Below are 19,876 nucleotides of genomic sequence, written 5' to 3'. Positions count from 1 at the left end.
AATTTCAAAAAGGGGGTTGTTTCATTCAAGTTGTCAAATTCATTTCCATAAAGTTGTTCACAATATTCCTTTTTACCATCTTAATACTTAACAGTCTAAACTGACATCTACTCTTTCATTACTAATAATTGGTAATTTGGTTTTTGTTTGTATGCTTGTTTTTTTGAGACAGGATCTCAATCTGTTGCCCTGGAGTACAGTGGCACGATCTCAGCTCACTGCAGCCTTCACCTCCCAAGGTCAAGTGATTCTTGTGCCTCAGCCTCCTGAGTAGCTGGGATTACAGGTGCAAGCCACCATGCCTGGCAATTTTTTGTACTTTTAGTAGAGACGGGGTTTCAGCATGTTGGTCAGGCTAGTCTTGAACTCCTGGTCTCAAGTGATCCGCCAGCCTTGACCTCCCAAAGTGCTGGGAATACAGGCATGAATCACCATGACTGGCCTGTATATTTTTTTAATCAGTCTTGACATGGTTTTATCAATTTTAGTTTTTCAAAGAATAAACTTTTGGCTTTGCTATTTCTCTCTCTCTCTCTCTCTCTCTCTCTCTGTGTGTGTATTTTCTTTTTTTTTTTTTTTTTGACAGGATGTTATTCTGTCATCCAAGCTGGAGTGCAGTGGTGCAATCATGGCTGACTGCAGCCTCTATCTCCTAGGCTCAAAGATTCTTCCCACCTCAGCCTCCCAAGTAGCTGTGATGACAAGCATGCCCTATCACGTTCAGGTAATTTTTTTAATTTAGTTTTTGTAGAGATGGCGTCTCACTATGCCAGGCTAGTCTTGAACTTTTGGGCTCAGGCGATCCTCCTGTCTTGGCCTCCCAGAGTACTGGAATTATAGGCATAAGCCACTGCTCCCAACCTCTGTGTATTTTCTATTACATTAACTTCTGCTCTTCATTATTTCCTTCCTTTGGACTTAACTTGTTCTTTCTCTAGCTTATTTTATTTTCTTCTTCTTATGCCAGTGTGGTGGCTCACACATGTAACCCCAGCACTTTGGGAGGCTGAGGCAGGCAGATCACTTGAGATCAGGTGTTTGAGACCAGCCTGGCCAACATGGTGAAACCTCATCTCTACTAAAAAAAAAAAAAAAAAAAAAAAAACCCAAAAAACAAAAACAGCCGGGTACTGTAGCATATGCCTATAATCCCAGCTACTCAGGAGGCTAAGGCACGAGAATCACTTGAACCCAGAGGCAGAGGTTGCAATGAGCTGAGATTGTGCCACTGCACTCTAGCCTGGGTGACGTGAGACCCTGTCTCAATCAATCAGTCAGTATTTTCTTGGCTGGGTGTGGTGGCTCATGCCTGTAATCCCAGCATTTTGGGAGGCCAAGGTGGGTGGAGTTCAAGACCAGCATGACCAACATGGAGAAACCCCATCTTTACTAAAAATATAAAAAATTAGCCAGATGTGGTGGCATATGCCTGTAATCCCAGCTACTCAGGAGGCTGATGCAGGAGAATCACTTGAGACCAGGAGGCGGAGGTTGTGGTGAACCGAGATCGCACCATTGCACTCCAGTCTGGGTAACAACAGCAAAACTCTGCCTCAAATAAAGAAAGAAAGAAATTTTAAAAAATAAATAAATTATACAGAAACGCTTCTGTGTACATATGAGACAGGGTCTTGTACTGTCACCCAGGTTGGAGTGTAGTGCCACAATCACAGTTCACTGCAGCCTTTGCCTCCCGGGCTCACGCAATTCTCCCACCTCAGCCTCTTGAGTAGCTGAAACTACAGGCATGTGCCACCATGCCTGGTTTTCTTTATCTTTTGTAGAGACAGCCTTGCTATGTTGTCAAGGCTGGTTTCAAACTCCTGGCCACAAGCGATCCCCCCTCCTCAGCCTCCCAAAGAGCTGGGATTACAGGTGTGAGCCACCATACCGGGCCTAAAAATATATTCTTCAGAAATATATTATTTAATTTCTAAACATTTGGGGATTTTCTAGATATGTTACTATTGCTATTATTTGTTCTAATTTAATTTCGTTGTGATCAGATGATCAGAGAGTATATATTCTGTGAGGTTGTTTGGGTTTTTTGTTTTTGTTGTTGTTTTTGAGGAGTTTCCCTCTGTCGCCCAGGCTGCAGCACAGTGGCATAATCTCAGCTTACTGCAACCTCCTTCTCCTGGGTTCAAGTGATTCTCCTGCCTCAGCCTCCTGAGTAGCTGAGATTACAAGAACCCACCACCACCATTACACCTAGCTAATTTTTGTATATTTAGTAGAGATAGGGTTTCACCATGTTGATCAGGCTGGTCTTGAACTCCTGACCTCAGGTGACCCACCTGCCTGAGCCTCCCAAAGTGCTGGGATTACAGGTGTGAGCTACCTTGCCTGGCCCTTTTTTTTTTTTCTTTAGAGACAGGGTGGAGTGCAGTGGCACAGTCATACTCACTGCAGCCTCCAAGTCCTTGGGCTCAAATAATCTTCCCACTTCAGTCTCCCAAGTAACTGGGACTACAGGCACGTGCTACCACACTCAGCTAAGATTTTTACTTTTTTTTTTTTTGAGACGGAGTTTTTAAACTCTTGTTGCCCAGGCTGGAGTGCAGTGGCGCGATCTCAGCTCACCACAACCTCCACTTTCCAGGGTCAAGCCATTCTCCTGCCTCAGACTCCTGAGTAGCTGGGATTACAGGCAAGTGCCACCATACCCAACTAATTTTGTATTTTTAGTAGAGACGGGGTTTCTCCATGTTGGTCAGGCTGGTCTCAAACTCCTGACCTCAGGTGATCTGCCTGTCTTGGCCTCCCAAAGTGCTGGGATTACAGGCATGAGCCACTGTGCCTGGCCTGTTCAGGTTTTATATATCCAGCGGCTTTTTTGTCTAGTTGTTTTATCAATTACCAATAAAAGGGTTTCAAATCTCTGATAATTGTGTATTTGTTGGTTACATTGATTGACTGAGACAAGGTCTGGCTCTATTGCCCAGGCTGGAGCACAGTGATGAGATCTTGGCTCAGTGCAACCTCTACCTCCCAGGCTCAAGCAATCCCTCAGTCTCCCAGGTAGCTAGGACTACAGGCACCCACCATGCTCAGCTAATTTTTTTTTTTCTGAGACGAAGTCTTGTTCTATTGCACAGGCTGGCATGCTGTGGTACGATCTTGGTTTACTGCAACCTCCACCTCCCAGGTTCATGCGATTCTCCTGCCTCAGCCTCGTGAGTAGCTGGGATTTCAGGGTGCCCGCCATCACGCCTGGCTAATTTTTTTGTATTTTTAGTAGAGACAGGGTTTTACCATGTTGGCCAAGCTGCTTTTGAACTCCTGACCTCAAGTGATCTGCCTGCCTCGGCTTCCCAAAGCGCTGAGATTACAAGCGTGAGCCACCACACCCGGCCTTTTTTTGTATTTTTACTAGACACGGGGTTTCATCATGTTGGCAAGGGTGGTCTCGAACTCCTGGCCTCAACTGATCCACCCACCTTGGCCTCCCAAATTGTCACTGTGCCCAGCTGATTTCTCTTCTCTTTTCTTTTTGAGACAGAGTTTTGCTTTTGTTGCCCAGGCTGGCCTGCAATGGCAAGATCTAGGCTCACTGTAACCTCTGCCTACCAGGTTCAAGCCATTCTCCTGCTTCAGTTTCCCAAATAGCTGGGATTACAGGCATGCGCCACTGTGCCCAGCTAAGTTTGTATTTTTTAAATAGAGACAGGGTTTCTCCATGTTGGTCAGGCTGGTCTTGAACTCCCGACCTCAGGTGATCCACATGCCTAGGCCTCCCAAAGTGCTGGGATTACAGGCATGAGCCACCATGCCCAGCAAGACTTTTCATATTTTTTGTAGAGACAAGTTTTTGTTTTTAAATTAATTAATTTTTTTGTTTTTTAGACAGAGTCTAGTAGACTTTAGTCTACTCTGCCTTCAGGGTTCAAGCAATTCTCCTGCCTCAGTCTCCCAAGTAGCTGAAATTACAGGTGTGCGCAACCACGCCCAGCTAATTTTTGTATTTTTAGTAGAGATGGGGTTTCACTGTGTTGGCCAGGTTGGTCTCAAACTTCTGACCTCAGGTAATCCAACCATCTCAGCCTCCCAAAGTGCTGGGATTATAGGTATGAACTACCATGCGCAGCTGGAGATAGGGTTTTGAGGGAAGATCCTTTGAGCCTGGGAGCTCAGGAGGCTGAGGTACGGTAAGCTGAGATTGTACCACTATGCTCCAGCCTGGATGAGAGGGAAACCTTGTCTCAAAAAAAGAAAAAAAAATCATAAGAGGAAGCATATTTACTACTCATTAAGTGGAAGTGGATCCTCATAAAGGTCTTTATCTTCATCGCCTTCAAGTTGAGTAGGCTGAGGAAGAGGAGGAAGAGGAATGGTTTGGTCTTGCTATCTCAGGGGCAGCAGAGGCAAAAGAGGTGGAAGGGGAGGCAGGGGAGGCAGGAGAGGCCGGCACACTCTGGTGTAACCTTACGGAAATACATTGTAATTTCTATTTCCCTAAAAATGTTTCTATATAGCAGCAGTCCCAACCTTTTTGGCACCCGGGACTGGTTTTACGGAAGACTTTTTTCCCATAGAGGGGTTAAGGTGGTGGTTCGGGATGATTCAGGCACTTTATACGTATTGTGTGCTTTATTTCTATTATTATTGCATTGTAATATATAATGAAATAATTATTCAACTCAACATAATGTGGAATCATTGTCCCTTCTGGGGTGATAGAAGACAGTGACAGATTCAGACATTAGATTCTCATAAGGAGCTGGCAACCTAGATCCCTCACATGCACAGTTCACAATGGGGTTCGCTCGCCTATGAGCTGACAAGAGGTGGTGCTTATGCAGCAATGCAAGCGATGGGGAGCAGCTGTGGATGCAGATGAAGCTTGTGTTCACTTGCTCACCCATCACTCACCTCCTCCTGTATGGTCTGGTTCTGATGGCCTGGGGGTTGGGGACCCCTGCTATATAGTATTAATCCTTCTTCTGCTCTTTGCTTTAGTTTCAGTGCCTGCATCGCAGAAGGGTCCATGTCATAAAAAATGTCAAAAGTGGTCTTGAATAATCAGAATCCTCCTTCCAGACCATCTCAGTTCATTTACTTTCTGCCGCTGCTGCTTCTACATCTTCATCTGGCACAGGTTCAGAAGCACTCATCTCTATCGAGTCATCTTCTGCTAACTCGTCCGGTGTGGTATCTATTAAGCTCTTAAATTTCTCTGAGATCCCTATCAAACCCTTCATCCCCATCTTTTTTGCCATATTCACAATCTTTTTCATGATTTCCTAGCTTGGCTTTATCAAAAATTCTGTGGAATCGTGCATGACATCTGGACAGTATTCTCCGCTAAGAATTTATTGTTTCAGGCTTGATGGCTTTCATGGCTTTTTCCATAACAATGATGGGATCTTCAATGGCATAATCCTTCCAGACTTTCACGATGTTCTATCAGGGTTCTCTTCTGTAGAGTTGACTGTCCTTTCAATAGAGTGCCATCTGTATGTGTAATGAGCCTTTAATGTCCCTATGATCCCTCAATCTAGAGGCTGAATTAGAGACAATGTGCATGGAAACAAGTCGACCACTTTGACACCTTCAGTATTGAACTGATGGGGTTCAAGGCCAAGGGCATTGTCCAATAACGAGAGTTTTAAAAGGCAATCCCAGGCCAGATGTGGTGGCTCACACCTGTAATGCCAGCACTTTGGGAAGCCAAGGCGGGTGGATCACTTGAGGTCAAGGGTCCAGACCAGCCTAGCCAACATGGTGAAACCCTGTTTCTACTAAAAATACAAAAATTAGCCAAGAGTGGTGGCAAACACCTGTAATCCCAGCTACTCAGGAGGCTGAGACAGAAGAATCACTTGAACCCAGTAGGTGGAGGCTGTAGTGAGCTAAAATCACACCACTGCACTCCAGCCTGAGTGACAGAGCAAGATTCCATCTCAAAAAAACAACAAAAAAAGGCAATCTCTTACTGTCAAGGTACATCCTGACTTCAGGGACAAAGTATCAATGGAATCAATCCAGAAAAAGGGTTCTCATTGTCCAGGCTTTCTTGTTATACAACCAGAAGATTGGCAGCTGGTGTTTCTCTTCTCCCTTCAGCTTGGGGGTTAGCAGATTTATAGATAAGGGCAGTCTTTATCATAAACCTGACTGCATTTGCACAAAACAGGAGAGTTGGTCTATCTCTTCTTGCTTTAAATCCTACTGCTCACTTCTCTTCCTTACTAATAAAGGTCTTTTGTGGTTTTCTGTTTTCTTCTACATTAAAGTTCAGGCAGATACCTTTTCTCCTCAATTCTTTTCTTTTCTTTTTCTTTTTTTTTTTGAGACAAGGTCTCACTCCCGTTGTCCAGGCTGGAGTGCAATGGCATGATCACAGCTTACTGTAGCCTCAACCTTCTGGGCTCAGGTGATCCTCCCACCTCAGTCTCCTGAGTAGCTGCGACTACAGGCATTTGCCACCATACCTGGTGAATTTTTTGTATTTTCTTTTAGTAGAGATGGGGTTTCACCATGTTGCCCAGACTTGTCTTGAACTGAATTCGAGCAATTTACCCTCAGTCTCCCAGAGTGCTGGGATTATAGGTGTGAGCCACCACACCCAGCCTCAATTATTTTCTCATTGGCATGGTAGGTAAAAGCTGCTTTTCCTGTTATCTTGTCCTTTTTTTTTTTTTTTCTTTTTTTTTTTTGAGGCAGAATCTCACTCCTGTCGCTTAGGCTGGAGTGCAGTGGCACCAGCATGGCTCATTGCAGCCTCCACCTCTCAGGCTCAGGTGATTCTCTCACTTCAGCCTCTCAAGTAGCTGGGACTATAGGTGCATGCCACCTCGCCTGGCTAATTTTTAGTAGAAATAGGGTTTTGCCATGTTTTACAGGCTACTCTCAAACTTCTGGGCTTAAGCAGTCCTCCCATCTTGGCCTCCCAAAGCGCTAGGATTACAGGCATGAGTCACTGCACCCAGCCTCTCTTGACATTTTTAAAGCCAAACCTCTTTCTAAAACTATCAAACCACCCTTTGATGGCATTAAATTCTCTAGCGCTAGATCCTCATCTTCCTTTTGCTTTAAGTTGTCATAAACTCACTTCGCTTTGTCTCAAATCATATTAGAGTCTGCATGTGTTCTGTTCTTACAGCAATCCTGCACCCACATAAAAGCTGCATTTTGAATGTAAGATAAAAAGATATTTTGCGGCCAACACTTTGGGAGGCCAAGGCGGGCAGATCACCTGAGGTCAGGAGTTCAAGACCAGCCTGACCAACATTGTAAAACCCCATCTCTACTAAAAATACAAAATTAACCAGGCGTGGTGTTACATACCTGCAATCTCAGCTACATAGGAGTCTAAGGCAAGAGAATTGCTTGAACCCAGGAGGCAGAGGCTGCAGTGGGCAAGATTGTACCATTGCACTCAACCTGGGCAAAAAGGAGTGAAACTCCACCTCAAAAAAAAAAAAAAGTATTTTGCAAAAAGTGCAAGGTTTTCACATCTACTGGTATAGCTTCAGTAGATTTATATTTCTATAAATCTGAATTTCTTTTTCTTTTTTTTTTTTTTTTTGCAGTAGTCCTTACACTGGATTCGTTTATCTTGAAATAGTGGGCAACCATAGCTACAGACCTCAATCTATGGAACATACCGAGCAATTCAGCTTTCTTGAAATAGTATGACTTTTCTCTGCTTCCTGGGAATGCTCCCAGCGTGAGTACTGGCACTTCACATGGATCCTATGCTGTAATTCTAGGTTTAGGTCATTGCACAAGACAATGAAGAATCCAAAAGAACTGTGAGAGATCACCCTTTTTTATGGCAATAGGCAATTTACTAGAGAGACAACTGCTCATGCAGAGATAATTAGTGTCACAGCATTTTAAGTGGATACTCGAAACAACTGAACTCACTGCAATGGCAACAGGAGGCGGTTATAAAATTACAGTAGTACAGTATGTACTAATTTTATGCAGTTATGACTGCATCACAATTTCTCTTTTTTTTTTTGAGACAGGGTCTCCCTCTGTCACCCAGGCTGGAGTGCAGTGGCATGATCATGGGTCACTGCAACCTTAACCTCCTGGGCGCAAGTGATCCTCTCACCTCAATCTCCCAAGTAACAGGGACTACAGGTGTGCACTGCCATACCCAGCTAATTTTTTAAACGACTTTTTTGTAGAGACAGGGTCTGGCTATGTTGCCCAGGCTGGAGTGCTGTGGCATGATCACAGCTTACTGTAACCTCAAACTCCTGGGCTCAAGTGATCCTCCTGCCTCAACTGCCTGAGTAGTTATGACTGTAAGCACGTCCCTCAAGTGATCCTCCCATCTCAGCCTCCCAAAGTGCTCTGATTACAGGCGGGAACAACCTCATCCAGCCAATTTTAACTTCTTATAATACATTTATCTATAGTTCATTGTAGTAAGTGATGAAATAGACCAGTAGCTATATTTTATGCATTCATGACATACTTAACTTTTTCTTAATTTTTTCAGTATTTCTAGGCTATGTGGTTTATCTGTGCATTTTTCAAATTGTTGCAAATCTCCAACTAATATTCCAATATATTTATTGAAAAAACCTGTGTGGATCCAGGCAGCTCAAACTCATGCTGTTCAAGGGTCAACTGTCTATTTCTTTTTTCTTTTTTTTTGAGAGGGAATCTCACTCTGTCACCCATGATGAAGTGCAATGGCAGTCTCAGCTCACTGCAACCTCCACCTCCCAGGTTCAAGCGATTCTCCTGCCTCAGCCTCCTGAGTAGCCATGACTATAGGTGTGTGCCACCACACCCAGCTAATTTTTGTATTTTTGGTAGAGACAGGGTTTCACTATGTTGGCCAGGCTGGTCTCAATCTTGTGACCTCATGATCCGCTCGCCTCAGCCTCCCAAAGTGCTGCGATTACAGGCGTGAGCCACCGTGCCCAGCCTTAACTGTATATTTCTTTTAGATATTATGTAGTTGGATCTTGATTTTTTTTTCAGACAGGGTCTCCCACTGCCGCCCACGCTGCTGTCTTTTAGTTGGAGTGTTAAATTGGACTGTTTATGTTTAAAGTAGGTTTTTTTTTTTTTTTGAGACAGTTTCACTCCTGTTGCCCAGGCTGGAGTGCAATGGTGTGTTCTTGGCTCACCGCAACCTCCGCCTCCCGGGTTCAAGGGAATCTCCTGCCTCAGCTTCCCAAGTAGCTGAGATCACAGGCATGTGCCACCATGACCGGCTACTTTTGTATATTTTAGTATGACCAACATGGGGTTTCTCCATGTTGGTCAGGCTGGTCTCAAACTCCTGACCTCAGGTGAATCACCCGCCTCAGCCTCCCAAAGTGCTGGGATTACAGGCACGAGCCACTCCGCCCAGCTAAAGTAGTTAATATGATTGGGCATAATTCTACATTAGTTTGCTGGAGTTGTACAATGGTCTGAATGTGTCCCCCAAAATTCATGTGTTGGAAGCTCAGGCCCCAGTGCCATAGTGTTAGAAGGTGGGGTCTTTTTTTTTTTTTTTTTTTGAGTTGGAGTCTTGCTCTGTCACTCAGGCTGGAGTGCAGCGGCGTGATCTCAGCTCACTACCACATTTACCTCGGGTTCAAGCGATTCTCCTGCCTCAGGGTCCTGAGTAGCTGGGATTACAGGTGCCTGCCATCATGCTTGGCTAATTTTTGTATTTTTTAGTAGGGATGGGTTTTCTCCACGTTGGTCAGGCTGATCTCCACCTCCTGACCTCAAGTGATCTGCCCACCTCAGCCTCCCCAGATGATAGGCCAGGTGCAGTGGCTGACATCTGTAATCCCAGCACTTTGGCAGGCTGAGACAGGTGGATTACCTGAGGTAATCAGAAGTTCGAGTTGCCAACATGGCAAAACCCTGACTCTTCTAAAAATAGAAAAATTAGCCAGGTGTGGTGGTGCATGCCTGTAGTCCCAGCTACTCGGGAGGTTGAGGCAGGAGAATTGCTTGAACCTGGCTACAGAGGTTTTAAGTTCAAATGAGGTCTTAGGGTGGACCCTAATCCACTATGACTGGTGTCCTCATAAGAGAAAATTCAGGCATAGACAAGTACAGAGGGAAGATGATGTGGAGACAGCCATGTATAAGCTGAGGGGAGAGACCTAGAACAGGTCCTTTTCTCATGGCTCCCAGACGGAGTCCACCTTGTCAAACCTTGACCTAGACTACTGGCCTTCAGAACTGTGAGATAAATTTCTGTTTTTTAAGCCACCCAATCTGTGGCTCTTTGTTATGGCAACCTGTATCAGTCTGTTATGTGATGCTACAACAGAGTATCTGAGACCGGATGATTTACAAAGAACAGAAATGTATTCTCTCACAGTTCCAAAAGTGTCAAGTCTTCTGATTGCATCCTTGCATGGCAGAAGGCAGAAGAACAAGAGAGAATGAACTCTGTGTCTTCACGTGGCAGAAAAGCAGAAGGGCAAGAGGGCGCGAACCCACTCCCACAAGCCCTCTTTATAGTGGTTATTAATCCATTCGTGAAGGTGAAGCCTTCATGATCTAAACACATCTTTTTTTTTTATCACCCCCCCACCCCCCCAATCTAAACACACCTTAAAAGACCCTACCTTCTAGGCCAGACACTCCAGCCTATTACCCAGCCTGGGTAACAGAGCAAGCCTTCATCTCAAAAAAAACAAAAAAACAAAAACCACCTTCTGTAAAAACTCTATCTGTAGCCCAGGCATGGTGGCTCATGCCTATAATCCCAGCATTTTGGGAGGTTGAGGAAGGCGGATCACGAGGTCAAGAGTTTGATACCAGCCTGCCCAACATAGTGAAATCCCATCTCTACTAAAAATACAAAGATTAGCTGGGTGTGGTGGTGCATGCCTGTGATCCCAGCTACTTGGGAGGTTGAGGCAGAAGAATCGCTTGTACTGGGGAGGCAGAGTTTGCAGTGAGCCAACACCATGCCATTGCACTCCAGCCTGGGTGACAAAGTGAGACTCTGTGGCAAAAAAAAAAATTTAAAAAATTCTATCTGTAAATATTATGTATTATTAGGAGGATTGCTTGGCTGTGCCTATGAATAGCCACTGCACTCCAGCCTGGGCAACACAGCAAGACCCTGTCTCTAAAATAAAATAAACAAATAAATTTAAATTAAAAACACAGTGAAATAAATAACTTAGGCAAGGATTCTTGATGCTAAGACCAATGGCTGACAGACTGTTGGGGAATAGGATATTCACATAGTCTCAATTTACCACCCAGCAAATTGTTTTCACATGTGGAAAAGAGTTCCTGGACAATAGAGATATCTAGCAGATACCATCTTAACCGAGTAAATAAACTCAGTACTGGCTGGGCACAGAGGCTCACGCCTGTAATCCTAGCACTTTAGGAAGCCAAGGCAGGCGGATCACCTAAGGTCAGGAGTTTGAGACCAGCCTAGCCAACATGGCAAAACCCTGTCTTACTAAAAATACAAAAATTAACTGGGTGTGGTGGCGCATGCCTGTAATCCCAGCTACTAGGGAGGCTGAAGCAGGAGAATCGCTTGAACCCGGGAGGTGGAGGTTGCAGTGAGCTGAAATCATGCCACTGCACTCTGGCCTGGGTGACAGAGTGAAACTCTGTCTCAAAAAAATAAATACATAAGTAAAAAATAAAACAAAGTCAGTATCATCAACGATGGGATAAAGCAACATTATATGACTAAAGTAATGCAACGAATAGGAAGAACACATTACGTAACATCCTTAGTATTCTTGTACTGTTATGTAGTATTATGCAGCATTCTTGCATAAAAGCTTACCCTGAATTTAATCATCAGGAAACATTCAAAGAGACCCAAAGTGAAGGATTTGGGTCAAACTGAAGGACAACTGAAGAAGTTGTCCACAAGACAACTAGCTTGGATTTTTCAAAAATGTCAACGTCATGAAAAACAAAATGACAGGAAGACTACTCTAAATTAAAGAAGAATCTAGAGACATGGCAACCAAATACAATCAGTGATCCCTCATCTAATCCTGAATCCGATATTTTTTAAAGCTGTAATGGAAAACATACGGATATTCAGAGAAATGTAATTATGATCTGCAGTCTAGATAATAATATCACACTTTTATCTCTTGGTCACTTTGTAAAACAGTGTGGCAGTTCCTTAGAAAGGTAACAGAATTACCATATTATCTAGCAATTCCAATCTTAGTATGTACCCAAAAGAACTGAAAGCTGTGACTCCAATACTAGTAAACCAATGTTCACGGCAGCATATTCACAACAGCCAAAGGCTAACATTCCAAATGTCTATCAGCAGATGAACGGATAAACAGAAGTGGTCTATCCATACAAGAAAGTATTATTCAGGCTTAAAAAAGGACTGACATTCTGAACATGTGCTACAACATGGCTGAACCCTAAAATCATTATGTTAAGTGAAATAAGCCACACATCAAAGGACAAATAATGTAGGTCTCAGCTTCTATGAGGTAATTAGAAGAGGCAAATTCACAGACAGAAAGCAGAACCAAGGTTACACAGGGGGAATGGAGAGCTATCATTCAGTGGGTCCACAGTCTCTGTTTGTGATGATGAGAAAGTTCTGGAAACGCATAGTGATGATGGTTACACGACATTGTGAATGCACGTAATGCCACAATGATAGACTTTAAAATGGTAAAATAGTAAATGTTATGTATCGTTTACCACATTTTTATTTTTTGTTGTTTTTTAGAGATGATGTCTCTCTGTCACCCAGGCTGGAGTGCAGAGGTGCAATCGTGGCTCACCACAGCCTCTAAAACTCCTGGGCTCAAGCCATCCTCTTGTCTCAGCCTCCTGAGTAGTTAGCACTATAGGCACACACTACTATGCCCAGTTAATTTTTAATTTTTTGGTTTTTTTCAGATAGTGTCTTGCTCTGTTGCTGAGGCTAGAGTGTAGTCACAAGAACATTAATCACTTTAGCCTCAACCTCCTGGGCTCAAGTGCTCTTCCTGCCTCAGACTCTCAAAGTGCTGGGATTACAGGCATGAGCTACCATGCCTGGCCTAAAAATCACATTATCTTTTTTTTTTTTTTGAGACAGAGTCTTGCTCTGTTGCCAGGCTGGAGTGCAGTGGCACGATGTCGGCTCACTGTAACCTCTGCCTCCCAGGTTCAAGCCATTCTCCTGCCTTACCCTCTCAAATAGCTGGGATTACAGCCACCCACCACTATGTCTAGCTAATTTTTTGTGTTCTTAGTAGAGACAGGGTTTCACCATGTTGGCCAGGCTGGTCTCGAATTCCTGACCTCATGACTCGCCTACCTTGGCCTCCCAAAGTGCTGGGATTACAGGCATGAGCCACCACCATCTGGCCAACCCAGGCTAATTTTTAAATAATTTTGTAGAGATGGGAATCTTACTATGCTGTCCAGGCTAGTCATGAATTCCTGGCCTCAAGCAATCCTCCTACCTTAGCCTCCCAAAGTGCTGGGATTACAGGCATGAGCCACCACACTCAGTCCCAAACTTTTTTTTTTTTAAATATTGGCTGGGTGCAATCTTTTCTTTAAAAAAAGAAAAGAAAAGATAAGATTGTGGTTATGTAGGATGATGTCCTTCTTGTGAGGAGATACAGACCAAAATATTTAGAGGTGAAATGTCATAATGCCCGCTACTTATTTTCGACGGGTCCAGGAAAAAAAGGGAGAGAAAAGAAACGTGGCAATGACAACTGGTGAATCTAGGTGTAGGTTACATAGCTGTTCACTGTCCTGCTCTTTCAACTTCTCTGCACTGAAATTTTTCAAACTAAAAAGTGCTCAAAAAATATTTTTAAATGAAGAGATGAATGATGGAGGAGACCCTCCCGGACCGAAAAGAGAAGCATTAGCAAAGGTGAAGAGGTGGAAAAAGTGTTTTCAAGAAACAGTCGGTAGTCTAGTAGGATGTTCTGGGAGATAAAGCCAGAAAGGTAGGCTGGCATCAGATTGATAAAGGCCTTTAGCAAAAGAATCAAGTCTGGGCCAGGCACAGTGGCTCATGCCTGTAATCCTAGCATTTTGGGAGCCAAGGCAGGCGGATCACAAGGTCAGGAGTTCAAGACCAGCCTGGCCAACAGTGAAACCCTGTCTCTACTAAAAATACAAAAATTAGCCGGGAACGGTGGCACATGCCTATAATCCCAGCTACCTGGGAGGCTGAGGCAGGAGAATCTCTTGAACCCAGGAGATGGAGGTTGTAGTGAGCTAAGATCATGCCACTGCACTCCAGCTGGGGTGGCAGAGTGAGACTCTGTCTCAAAAAAAAGAAAAAGAAAAAGAATAGAGAGTCTGTGTTGTACATGGCAGGCAATGGAAAGCATCACCAAAGGCATTTAGTTAGGAATAACACGTGCAAAGTGATTAATACTTCTGTGCAGTGAAGATGCTCTGGACAGACTGAAGGGCATAGCCAGCTGGAAGGCTGTCACAGTAGCTGAGGCATGGGAGCAGGGACTTGGGCTGGGTGAAGGAAGTGGGGGCAAAAGGCAACTGTTTTGTGAAGGACCATGGGAATCTGGTAATTATTTAAATGTGGAAAGTCAGAGTTACCCTGAGGTTTACACCTGGGTATAGGAGACTAGCAGTAATGGAAAAATCAGCAGGAGGGACTGGTTTGAAGCTCAAGACTCAGGGGTGAGCCGTAAGAAAAAAGAATGTGTTTAGTTTCATCCCTGGCTTCCTGTAAAATGGATCCTTCACAGTCCCTTGTACTCAACAAGCATCCAGCCAGAAACAGAATTCTCCTTCCAAGGACAGTTCCTCCATCAGACCAGCCTCACCTGGCTCCACAACCCAGTTCCAGGGTTAGGTCCTTACAGCTAGCCTGGGCTCCTGGCACCTTCAGTTCTTCTCTGACAGTGTCCCTTCAACCTAGTTCCTATCTAGCCTCCATAGAGTTCCAAGTCTTCTTTCCTTAACCTCCTCTCTTATCTGAGTCTTTTTTCCTCTTTAAAAGGAGAAGAATCGGCTGGGCACAGTGGCTCATGCCTGTAATCCCAACACTTTGGGAGGCCAAGGAGGGCAGATCACGAGGTCAAGAGATCAAGACCATCCTGGCCAACATAGTGAAACCCCATCTCTACTAAAATACAAAAAAATTAGCTGGGCGTGGTGGCCCGCTCCTATAGTCCCAGCTACTCGGGAGGCTGAGTCAGGAGAATTGCTTGAACCCAGGAGGCGGAGGTTGTAGTAAGCCAAGATCGTGCCACTGCACTCCAGCCTGGCACCTGGCAACAGAGCAAGACTCGGTGTCAAAAAAAAAAAGAAAACAACTGCATAAAGAGGAGGAGAATCAGAGGTATCTGCCCAGAAGCACAAGTCCTGCAACATGCAGGCCAAGATGGGCACCCGCAGGAAGCTCCAGTGCAGACAGGCAAGGCAAGCATATGTGCCCCTGTGGTCAACAGCTGCTGTTTGCACTACCTAGAGGGAGAAGAAGTGGGAAAGAGGGAAGAGAGGAATGAACAGGGCCAAGGTGGAGGGTGAAGCTGGCGCACGATGGTAGGCGGGCAAGTGGGGACCACCTGCGGATCTTGTTGTATATAGGCCTTGCTCTACACAGCCCCACCCACCACAGTAGGGGTGGGGAGGATCTCTGCTTATCAGCTCAGCATCCCATTGACCCCAAAATTATTCCACTGGTTGCCTCCAAACCACATACTCTAGCCCCATGGCACTCGGTTTCTCTCCCAATTTCTCATTTCTGTGTTGAAAATAAGAGATTTGGTTTGGCAGGAGTGAGGACATTCTGAGAAGGCAGAGTTCAGCCTGTTATAGGAACACTCAGATGGCAGACAAAGCTAAAGAAGGCACCTAGCTGAGCCACCAGAGAGGGTGGAGGACCATGAAAGGATGGGAGTCAGTCCACCAAACGAAGAGAGGAGCTGCATAGCAGTGCGCGCTGCCTGGGTTTGCTGTTATGGGCAAACCAGACCAGCCCCAAGCCTTCTCAGGCCATGTGAAGATCGATTATGTAGGATGCATATAACCAGCTCCCTCTCCCCAGGGGCATCCTCCTTTACCCAAACCTGTCTCCCACCTCACCTCCATGGCTCTGGCTTGAGTTATGCCAGCAGCAGGTGGGGTCCTGCTTTAGCCTTTAGCCTGGGCTTTCAGCTTCCCTGCCACACTCACCTTCTACCTCTACCTCTGTAGCTCACTGAGCTGCTCTGTCAGGGGTGCCAATGAGATGGGGTCACATAGGGTATAGCATTACTACCCAGGCCAATCCCATCAGGCAAATTTTTGCCAACTTCCTTCCCCACCCAGTGGGGGAACACTTTTCCCATTCCTGGTTCTCTAACCCAGAAACAGAATTCCCTAGAGACTCACAGCTACCCAGGACGCCTACCTGGGAGAGAGTGCACCTGGAGGAGTCAAGGCGAAGAGCACGAGCTCTCTGATGGGAGCCACTGCCCTGAGAACAAGTCAGCATCACTGAGGGCATAAGAGTGAGAAACTTGGATCAAATGTGTCCAATGACGGGGAGAAGCTGTGCTGGGTTAGAACACTGAGGAAAATGGGCAGGAAATTCTAGCTGAAATGGGAAAAGGAGAGTCTTGGTCTAGTTTCAGGTTTTCCTAGGACAGTGCTCTCACTAGGAGACAGATGGCATCCTATCAGTGATAATGGAAGCAGTGGAAAGATCACTGGTCTCAGTGGCATCATTCAGTTCTTTGACCTACAACCTAAGAAATCAGATCCCTCATGTGGAAAAGTGAAAGTCATAACACAAGACCTTACAGCTGTTGAGATCCAATGAGATCTCATGTAAGTGCCAGCACTTAGTGAATCGTCCAGGACCATAATGCCCTTGAAGCAGGCAGACAGAAGCCTCTGTGGTGGGCACTGGGCTGCCATAACCTTTTCTCAAGTACCAGGCCTGGAGTTCCTCAGGCTTCACATGGCATTTAGCTATAAGGAAATCCTGATGCACCCTGCAGGCACTTACCTGTGGCCTGTGGAGTAGGAGTGAACTGGGAAAGAAGGATGAAAAGGAAAAACTGTTCTGAGATGGGAGCACAGGCTGCCAGAAGGATGGTGTAAAGGCTCACCTTGAGTTGAGTCTCTAGTAAAAGGAGCATTTGTGGCCCCCAGATGTCCTCCAGCCTCCCAAATCTAGGGACAAAAAAAGACAGTCAGTTGTGCTCTATCTCCTCTCTGGTTGCACCTGCTTAATTTCTCCCCAGCTTCCTTGTTCTGAGGACGACTGCACCTTCTGAGCAACAGAAGATTCCAGCAGGAAATTAAGACCTTAAGACCTTTGATGAATGAAACAGGACTTGTCCTCAGGCCTTTCTCCTTTCAACCTTTTCCACTTTTGCCGTCCCAGGTCCTGAGGTAGTTCTCCCCTCTCCAGGCCATTAGACACCCATCTCTAAGGGGCGTCCTTCAAGGCTACCTCCTAGTGCAGGTTCAGCCCTGGACAGAACTGGAGAAGGGCAGGGCCCTGGAAGTCAGCCTGAAGATGGTGCTACTGAAGCCAGCTTCCTTCTTGTGCAGCAGCTGCAGGCCTTGGCAATCTGTTGGCATGGTGGACAGAGTTTCCCATTCCCAGTTAGGTCACAGATGGGAGAGAAACCTCCCTAGGAAGGAGTGAGCCATAGAAGAAAAAAAGCCAAGAATGAACACAGGAGTCAAGGGACTACCCATCACTGCCATCACTGGTCCTGAGGACTGCTACATGATCCTGTGCTGCAGTTTCTTTCCCTCATGGTTCTTCACCTTAGCTCCAGGGAAAGAGGCTCACAAACCCCCTATCCATTTATGCACCTTGTTCCCTTGGCTCTCAATTAGCTGGTACTATACTAAAGATGCCAACAATATGGCCCTTGCCCCATAATGATCTGCCCATTCGCCTTCTTCCCCTAGAAGAATGGCTCTGAGACAGCATGTATGTCTAATAAAATAACTTCAGGCTGGGCAAGGTGGCTCATGCTTGTAATCCCAGCACTTTGGGAGGCTGAGGCGGACAGATCTCTTGAGGCCAGGAGTTCAAGACCAGTCTGGCCAAAATGGTGAACGCTCATCTCTACCAAAAAATACAAAAATTCACCGGGCGTGATGGCACATGCCTGTAGTCCTGTCTACTCAGGAGGCTGAGGCATAATAACCGCTTAAACCCAGGAGGCAGAGGAGGTTGCAGTGGGCAGAGATCATGCCACTGCACTCCAGCCTGGACCACAGAGACCCTGTCTCAAAACAAGAAAACAAAAAAACTGTCCTGCCTAGGAAAATGGATTTGCCCAGAAATAAAATGACTTCAAATATTAAGAAAAGGTCTTACAGTGGCTAGGGACTGTTGTAAAAATTATCAAAAATGAGAGCTAGGACATGGGATAGCACTCCCTCTATGCAGTCCCTGGACTAAAAACTTACATGTGGCCAGGCTCAAGCCTGTAATCCCAGCACTTTGGGAGGCCAAGACGGGCAGATCACCTGAGGTCAGGAGTTAGAGACCAGTATGACCAACATGGAAAAGCCCCATCTCTACTAAGAATTCAAAATTAATTGGACATGGGGGTGCATGCCTGTTATCCCAGCTACTCAGGAGGCTGAGGCAGGAGAATCGCTTGAACCTGGGAGGCAGAGGTTGCAGTGAGCTGAGATCGTGCCACTGCACTCCAGCCTGGGAACAAGAGCAAAACAATGTCTGAGAGGGCGGGGGGGTCGCGGGGGAGCTGGTAGGGCTGGGCTAGGTGGCTCACGCCTGTAATCCCAGCACTTTGGGAGGCCAAGATCAGGAAGATTGAGACCATCCTGGCTAACACGGTGAAACCCCATCTCTACTAAAAATACAAAAAATTAGCCGGGCGTGGTGGCGCAGGCCTGTAGTCTCAGCTACTCGGAATGCTAGGGCAGGAAACTCGCTTGAACCTTGGAGGCACAGGTTGCGGTGAGCCGAGATCGCGCCATTGTACTGTACTCCAGCCTGGGCGACAGAGGAAGATTCCGTCTCAAAAACAAAACAAACAAAACAAAAACACCTTACATGCATCATCTCATTTAATCCACAAAAATCCGAGGCGGTGTTACCATTATCCCCAGTCTTGCAGATGAAGAGGCTGAGGCTAACTTTGTCCAAAGTCAGAAACCCAAGTTTCTCTGACTCTAGATCCCAAGCTGAGAGTCTTGCTCAGATCATCTCAGGACTCTTCTTTCTTCTTGCACTTGGGGTGCAACATGGAGCAATGAGGCCAGTAGTGTGTGACATACTGCACCCTCAGAAGAGGCTTCTGTTTCAGACCCCTTATTCTACAGAGGAAGGAACTGGTAGGTCGCACAGAGCCTGGGCCTGCTCTGCAACGGAATCGCAACGGGCACTAGAATTCTAGTCCAAGCCCCATTTTACAGAGCCGGGGAGCTGAAGCCCACAGCGCCTGGGGGCCTCCCGGGCTCCGAATCCACCAGCGGCTGAGCCAGATCCAGCCTCGGGCGCACTCACTGCCCTGCCCGATTCTACCTCCGCGTTCACCTGCGGCGCGAACCCTCCCCGCGGGCTGCCAGCGCCCGGGAGTACCTGTCCGCCACGCTCAGGGCCCTCGGCTCGAAGTGACCAGACGCTGGTGCAGGCGAGCGGGGCTCCGCGGGCCACAACCGGACCCCGGCCTCGCGGACCCGGGTCGCCTCGCCAGTCCCTCTCCTGAGAACGCCGAGGCCTCAGCAGCGTGTGGACGCCGGGACGCCGCCGAGAATTGGGAAGCGCTGGTCTCGGAGGCAAGGCCGGCTTGGTCTCCTCTCCTCAAGTCCCCTGCGCCGCCCCCCGCCCCCCGGACCTTCTGCAAACCGGGTCCCAGCCCCAGCGCACCTCAAGAAGAAACAACACGTTCGCGCTTCGTGGAGTCAAGCGGTCGGGACTCTAAGTAGGGGCGAGGTTCCCATGGCAACGAGGGGACACTCTTTGCGCCTGCTCAGAGGC

General features: G+C 46.3%; 1 protein-coding gene across 4 annotated transcripts in view; it reads right to left on the bottom strand.

Moving 5' to 3' along the window:
• RAD9A (RAD9 checkpoint clamp component A) overlaps window positions 1-19,845 on the bottom strand; it is a 75,072-nt gene extending 55,227 nt beyond the window's left edge. For 2 of the 4 annotated variants that reach the window (XM_078341567.1, XM_054241125.2), the window contains exons 1-2: window positions 19,478-19,845; window positions 17,013-17,076 (exon numbers count right to left, since the gene is read on the bottom strand). The gene's annotated coding sequence lies outside the window, so the exon portion shown is untranslated. The remainder of the gene's footprint in view (window positions 1-17,012; window positions 17,077-19,477) is intronic. The other 2 variants (XM_002755579.6, XM_009008554.5) reach the window with 1 other exon arrangement.
• Between the last annotated feature and the right edge of the window lie 31 nt (window positions 19,846-19,876).

This window comes from Callithrix jacchus, chromosome 10 (assembly GCF_049354715.1).
Source record: "Callithrix jacchus isolate 240 chromosome 10, calJac240_pri, whole genome shotgun sequence".
Taxonomy (NCBI): Eukaryota; Metazoa; Chordata; class Mammalia; order Primates; family Cebidae; genus Callithrix; species Callithrix jacchus.
The sequence above is the reverse complement of the archived record's forward strand: the minus strand, read 5'-3'. Positions and strand labels throughout refer to the sequence as shown.